The sequence below is a fragment of the Atheta coriaria genome, unplaced genomic scaffold, assembly GCF_025399875.1.
Source record: "Atheta coriaria isolate IRGN ID8LTWV9N9 unplaced genomic scaffold, Caltech_Dcor_3.1 hic_scaffold_6_pilon, whole genome shotgun sequence".
In the NCBI taxonomy this organism is placed as follows: domain Eukaryota; kingdom Metazoa; phylum Arthropoda; class Insecta; order Coleoptera; family Staphylinidae; genus Dalotia; species Dalotia coriaria.
Window position 1 is genome coordinate 6,932,867 of NW_027045448.1, and position 6,000 is coordinate 6,938,866.

A 6,000-nucleotide genomic window follows, 5' to 3' on the forward strand; every position below is an offset into this window, starting at 1 on the left:
CTAAAAAGTGACATTTATCAATTTTTGCCCATTTTATTCAATCGCGAATATCTCGTAAACTAAAAGAGATAAATAAGATCTGATCGCAGCGTCTTAATCTACGGACTATTTTCTATCAGATAGGATAGTTAAACAGGAAATATGAGAGACAACATTTTAAGTCTTAAGAAAAAAATTGCCAAGGGGGGGTGCTTGATACTTTTTTTCGACGATTTTTGATAATTAATATCTCTTAAACTAAACGAGATAGCAACCCACGAATTGTTGATTATGAAAGATTGGAAAATTGTCTATCAGATAACAATATAAAATAATTATATTTCTCACAGTAACAGGTCGAAAAACGCGACTAAAAGTGCTAAAAGTGACATTTATCAATTTTGCCCATTTTATTCAATCGCGAATATCTCGTAAACTAAAAGAGATAAATAAGATCTGATCGCAGCGTCTTAATCTACGGACTATTTTCTATCAGATAGGATAGTTAAGAAGGAAATATGAGAAACAAAATTTTAAGTCTTAAGAAAAAAATTGCCAAGGGGGGGTGCTTGATACTTTTTTTCGACGATTTTTGATAATTAATATCTCTTAAACTAAACGAGATAGCAACCCACGAATTGTTGATTATGAAAGATTGGAAAATTGTCTATCAGATAACAATATAAAATAATTATATTTCTCACAGTAACAGGTCGAAAAATGCGACTAAAAGTGCTAAAAGTGACATTTATCAATTTTTGCCCATTTTATTCAATCGCGAATATCTCGTAAACTAAAAGAGATAAATAAGATCTGATCGCAGCGTCTTAATCTACGGACTATTTTCTATCAGATAGGATAGTTAAAAGGGAAATATGAGAGACAAAATTTTAAGTCTTAAGAAAAAAATTGCCAAGGGGGGGTGCTTGATACTTTTTTTCGACGATTTTTGATAATTAATATCTCTTAAACTAAACGAGATAGCAACCCACGAATTGTTGATTATGAAAGATTGGAAAATTGTCTATCAGATAACAATATAAAATAATTATATTTCTCACAGTAACAGGTCGAAAAACGCGACTAAAAGTGCTAAAAAGTGACATTTATCAATTTTTGCCCATTTTATTCAATCGCGAATATCTCGTAAACTAAAAGAGATAAATAAGATCTGATCGCAGCGTCTTAATCTACGGACTATTTTCTATCAGATAGGATAGTTAAAAGGGAAATATGAGAGACAAAATTTTAAGTCTTAAGAAAAAAATTGCCAAGGGGGGGTGCTTGATACTTTTTTTCGACGATTTTTGATAATTAATATCTCTTAAACTAAACGAGATAGCAACCCACGAATTGTTGATTATGAAAGATTGGAAAATTGTCTATCAGATAACAATATAAAATAATTATATTTCTCACAGTAACAGGTCGAAAAACGCGACTAAAAGTGCTAAAAAGTGACATTTATCAATTTTTGCCCATTTTATTCAATCGCGAATATCTCGTAAACTAAAAGAGATAAATAAGATCTGATCGCAGCGTCTTAATCTACGGACTATTTTCTATCAGATAGGATAGTTAAAAGGGAAATATGAGAGACAAAATTTTAAGTCTTAAGAAAAAAATTGCCAAGGGGGGGTGCTTGATACTTTTTTTCGACGATTTTGATAATTAATATCTCTTAAACTAAACGAGATAGCAACCCACGAATTGTTGATTATGAAAGATTGGAAAATTGTCTATCAGATAACAATATAAAATAATTATATTTCTCACAGTAACAGGTCGAAAAACGCGACTAAAAGTGCTAAAAAGTGACATTTATCAATTTTTGCCCATTTTATTCAATCGCGAATATCTCGTAAACTAAAAGAGATAAATAAGATCTGATCGCAGCGTCTTAATCTACGGACTATTTTCTATCAGATAGGATAGTTAAAAGGAAATATGAGAGACAAAATTTTAAGTCTTAAGAAAAAAATTGCCAAGGGGGGGTGCTTGATACTTTTTTTCGACGATTTTTGATAATTAATATCTCTTAAACTAAACGAGATAGCAACCCACGAATTGTTGATTATGAAAGATTGGAAAATTGTCTATCAGATAACAATATAAAATAATTATATTTCTCACAGTAACAGGTCGAAAAACGCGACTAAAAGTGCTAAAAAGTGACATTTATCAATTTTTGCCCATTTTATTCAATCGCGAATATCTCGTAAACTAAAAGAGATAAATAAGATCTGATCGCAGCGTCTTAATCTACGGACTATTTTCTATCAGATAGGATAGTTAAAAGGGAAATATGAGAGACAAAATTTTAAGTCTTAAGAAAAAAATTGCCAAGGGGGGGTGCTTGATACTTTTTTTCGACGATTTTTGATAATTAATATCTCTTAAACTAAACGAGATAGCAACCCACGAATTGTTGATTATGAAAGATTGGAAAATTGTCTATCAGATAACAATATAAAATAATTATATTTCTCACAGTAACAGGTCGAAAAACGCGACTAAAAGTGCTAAAAAGTGACATTTATCAATTTTTGCCCATTTTATTCAATCGCGAATATCTCGTAAACTAAAAGAGATAAATAAGATCTGATCGCAGCGTCTTAATCTACGGACTATTTCCTATCAGATAGGATAGTTAAAAGGGAAATATGAGAGACAAAATTTTAAGTCTTAAGAAAAAAATTGCCAAGGGGGGGTGCTTGATACTTTTTTTCGACGATTTTTGATAATTTATATCTCTTAAAGTAAACGAGATAGCAACCCACGAATTGTTGATTATGAAAGATTGGAAAATTATCTATCAGATAACAATATAAAATAATTATATTTCTCACAGTAACAGGTCGAAAAACGCGACTAAAAGTGCTAAAAAGTGACATTTATCAATTTTTGCCCATTTTATTCAATCGCGAATATCTCGTAAACTAAAAGAGATAAATAAGATCTGATCGCAGCGTCTTAATCTACGGACTATTTCCTATCAGATAGGATAGTTAAAAGGGAAATATGAGAGACAAAATTTTAAGTCTTAAGAAAAAAAGTGCCAAGGGGGGGTGCTTGATACTTTTTTTCGACGATTTTTGATAATTAATATCTCTTAAACTAAAAGCGATAGCTACCAACGAATCGTTGATTATGAAAGATTGGAAAATTCTCTATTAGATAAAAATATAAAATAATTATATTTCCTACAGTAAAAGGTCGAAAAACGCGAGTAAAAGTGCTAAAAAGTGACATTTTACAATTTTTGCACATTTTATTCACACGCGAATATCTCGTAAACTAAAAGAGATAAATAAGATCTGTTTGCAGCGTCTTAATCTACGGACTATTCTCTTTAAGATAGGCTAGTTCAAGCGGAAATCTGGAAAGGCGGAAGTATAAAATTGTTAGTTATATTCATGAAAGAATTAAATAATATTTGCTTAAATTTACGATGCTAATATAATAAACAGCAATGGTGTGTTTTGATTCCACGAAATAAAGATTCGATACCTGCAGGTAAACAAACTTATCTCTTGCGCGAAATCGCGGGATCCACATGGACACGGTGTGCACTCACTACCACCAACAAGCAATATTTATTGCAAAACCGTACATCGTAGCGCCATCTAACCTTTGAAAATATTTATCAACTTCAAAACACATTTATCAAATATGCAACAAGGTTGATATTGCAATGAAATTGAAAACAACGAAAGTCATACCCGAAACAAACCAGTATTTAATAAATGATTCATTTAATTTTTTTTTGTACAATAACCAATAGCAGGTAGTGTTAAGTTGTTTCGTTTACATACATACGCACCGACGGGCCGCTCTTCATTACGTGCATGCGTGTGTGTACGTGTGAGTGTTGCAAAACAGTTAATCGCTCACTCGTCATTTACCAATAAGTAGAATTAATGGCACTAAATCTAAGCTATACAAGAATAGGATAAAAACATGTAGAACCATAAAATACCATAAAATGTAATAACAATCGGAGACTATGTCTCCACAATAAAAAAGAAAGAGAAATAAAAATACAAATTACAATCCGATCCACACTCTCGACGATGTCAATGCCCGCCTATAAAAACATAATCTCACATAGTAATATACAAAATGTCAGCGCAATATGAAGAAGTCATAGCTGAAGAGGAAGAAGTCTCACAAAATCCAATTAATTATAGTGAGTATCAACTTTTGCACCGGAACTGAACTAAAACAAATAAAAAAATTAGAAATAAATCACATAGTAAGCACCTGTACTTATCACTTATCTTTTTTTGCAGTTGTTTTCTTCTTTGAGAATTACGGATGGTATCTGCCTATATCTACAGCAGAATAAGTCCATTAGTCTCGAAGAATATGAAAAGAAAAGGGATAGATATGAGTATGAACAGAATGTCAAAAAATATATTTTTTTTACCTTTAAAGTATTGCACAGTTTGTTAATAATTGTTCATCATTTTTCCTTCAGAAACTGATAAATTTTCAAGTCTAAGAGTTGCCAGGGAAGAAGCACTGAAGAACAAGAACAGTACATTGAATGATATGTCCTGAAACAAAAGGAGGTTAGTACATACTCTACAATCATTTATATAATATACTTCCCATTAAATTAAAAATTTATTTAAATTTCCAATGATAACATGTAGAAAGAAGCTAAAAAGTGTGAAGAATATCTTGCAAGACATGATGGTAAAGGAGGTGGAAGTAAACTAGGAAAATCAGGTAAATATTAATTGAAAGTTTATGTATTATGTTATGTTTTCATCTTAAATAATGTTTTTAGAATATAATCCACTTATGGGCGATTCATCAAGAAGCACGTTCAAACCTAAAAAATTCTGCATGCTCAGGAGGTGGCTGCAGTAAATAACACATTTAAATCTGTGAATCAGAGTTTACTATAAAAAATTTCCAAAAAAATTAATACATTCATATTTAGTATATCAAGGGAACAATAATTTAATAATTTCTAGAAATGTTTTCGTATACTTAACAAACTGACAAAAGATATGTTTGAAGTGCACTTGTTAGATTGACTAATATTTTGATTATTGAACAATAAAATAAAACATGAAATCAAAACATTATATTTTAATGAAAAACAAAATACTAAACTATGTAACTGCCAAGTTGCTTGGAAACCTCCTTCTTCGATTAACGATTTGCTTGACAATTTCCATTGGGATCTTTCTATCATGAAGCTTCTTTAATCATTTGTAAATTGTGTAGAATTTGTTAGCATTTCAAATGTTCATTTCACAGTCCACTACTCTACTACTAGTCTATAACTACAACTATTACTACTTGCTACTACTACGACTACGTGCTTTCTACTACTACACTACACTACGAACTGTTCATAAACATATGAAACACAAACCCAAAACGACACAAAATATAAAACATAAAGATCTCTTCAATATTTGTCAAACGCTTTCTTTTTACTTGAGTGTGACATCTTCCATTATACATCTTCCGAATCTTCTTCATTTCACGATGTTTCTTCATAAAATTACGAAAAACTAAAACAAATACTAAGCCAATTAAACAAATCACAACAATAAATGTTTCTGTCGACTCCACTTCTTCAATAAGTGTTAAATAAGTGTAATGAGTGTAATAAATGTGTGTGTTGATGTGTGTACTTTGTCGTTCGCGAGATTCTAACGCGAAAGGACGCGGTTGTCCATTATAACGAATTGACAAGACGCCCGAGTTCCCTAAGAGGTTCCAGATGGGTGCATCTGTCATCACCTCCAAGTGTAGTGTGTGTTGTTTATGTGCCCCTCACCACCGACAGAAGTATCTGCCCATTCCTAGATGGGTATACAACATCCAAGCATCTACTTCCAAAGGTGATGTGGGGCTCGCGGTGGACTTAACCCGGTGTCCAATATTTCGAATTTGTGTGTGTAGTAAATACGTAACCGAATGTACCCCTTCTATCATTTCAGGTAGAGGTCTCTAAAAGAGTTCCCTCTCTCAGGGGATGATCCCCTCTATAAAAAT

General features: G+C 31.8%; 1 long non-coding RNA gene across 1 annotated transcript; it reads left to right on the forward strand.

Moving 5' to 3' along the window:
• The first annotated feature begins 4,075 nt into the window (after positions 1-4,075).
• On the forward strand, positions 4,076-4,517 carry LOC135794436 (uncharacterized). The gene is made up of 3 exons (XR_010548893.1): positions 4,076-4,168; positions 4,272-4,372; positions 4,460-4,517. It is a non-coding gene; the product is annotated as an uncharacterized lncRNA (long non-coding RNA).
• Positions 4,518-6,000: the final 1,483 nt, after the last annotated feature.